The sequence below is a fragment of the Halyomorpha halys genome, unplaced genomic scaffold, assembly GCF_000696795.3.
Source record: "Halyomorpha halys isolate HHAL.00 unplaced genomic scaffold, Hhal_1.1 Scaffold1081.1, whole genome shotgun sequence".
Taxonomy (NCBI): Eukaryota; Metazoa; Arthropoda; class Insecta; order Hemiptera; family Pentatomidae; genus Halyomorpha; species Halyomorpha halys.
In genome coordinates, this window is record NW_027105331.1 from 245,186 (window position 1) to 246,977 (window position 1,792).

Below are 1,792 nucleotides of genomic sequence, written 5' to 3' on the forward strand. Positions count from 1 at the left end.
TTAATAAGAATAAAACATATTTTTATATAAACAATAACATTGAAAATAGATAATGATTGATAAACGAAAATGGATTGTGGGTGCTTTAATAAATTAACTATTTGGGAATAGGCTAGGGATAAGTTTTGTTTTATCTGTTTTGTGATTGACTGGGGAAGTTTCTAATTGTATAAAAATACTTTCGGATATTAATCGTTTGTCCTGGTTAGGGACAGAAGCTATTATGGTGGTATTGTCAAAATCAAAAAGCCATGAAATTACGGGAGGAGACGGAATATTTGTGCTGGGTTATGCGGTCTTTAAGTAAATTTTTTGTTTCGCCAATGTAGGATGCATTGCAATTAGAAGTGGAACAAGGGATACGGTACACAACCTGGGAACGGTATTGAGGAGGAATTGGATCTTTGAGATTGGTGTAAATAAAAGACAGTTTGTTATGGGCTTTGAGGGCTAGACAGAGGTTTGGGATGGAGGAACGTAATTGTTTTTGAATGTTGTCTGTAAGAAAGCATATGTAAGGTAATGATCTGTATAGGGGGATGGAAAAAGATTCCAGAGAATTTAGTGTAGATTGGGTACGGTTTTTATAATTGTAAAAGAGTTTGTCGATGATTTTTGGAGGGAATTATGGGTGCTCTACACCTCATAACATTAAAATGTTCACAATCATTAATTACGTGAATGATATCCATTAAATTTAATAGGAAGTAAAACTAGGAACTGTGAAATTACAACGAAAAAAAAAAATTCAAAAGAAGGATAGCAGAGAATAAGAATCATGATTATACTCGCCAGAAAATTACTCTTCCACCTTGAAAGCTGAGCAGTGACAGTTGGTAGGCAACATAAATACGGTTTTGCCCAGTTTGGCAGTATTTGTCTATACAGTTATCACTTTAGTTTCATTTTTTGGAATTTTTGGAGATTGAAAATATCAATAGATGCGCTGCATTGAACAATTTTCTAGAAACAAAATTTCAAAATTGAGCCGTCCGTAGCTCTGATGGCTGATGCAGGTCTATCAGTCTGAGATCTGCGAGTAGCGCCGGTTCAAATCCGGCCTGGGGAGTTGACTTTTTTCATTAAGTGGTGGCCCCACAAAATGAAAAACTTGAACCCCCCCCCCATGGTTAGAGTAGATTGATCACATGTAGATAACAAGGTAAACATCACATTCGCTATGGATTGCCTTATATAAATAATTTAAAAAATCCAAAATAAGATATTCTTCTTCCCTTAGATGACAAGGTCAGGGAGTAAAATAAGGCACTTGGTGTTTCTCGTAAGGTCCTACAGGCTTCCATAGAACTTTCTCTATTCCTCAGATGGAGAGGGACAGATCAGTCTCCTTTGCTCAGAAAATACCCTGCATGGAGGTTGTGCTCGGCATTTCACCTTTTCCACACAAACATAGAGGACTGGACCCAACATTAAGCTTTCGGAATAGGTGAGGTTTAAGCCTGTCGTGTCTTGTTCGTAAGGTGAAAATGAGGATCTTTTCTCATCGAGTGAGTTCATGGATGGAAAATCCGGGATTGTGATGTGAGTGTCTTCTAATCCATCGATGGGTAACGGCTTTACTAAGTATCCTTACTTCTTCGAGGCTGAGGGTATAGCTAAACTGCCGGCAGACCAACTGGTCAAGGGGGGAGCCATGGGTCCGCAGTTCAAAGCCTCGAAGAAGTAATATATACATATATATATACATGTATATATATATTTTTTCATTAAAGCAATTTTTTAATGAATTATTGTGTGAGTGCAATAACTTTAAATACTTATAAATATTTTG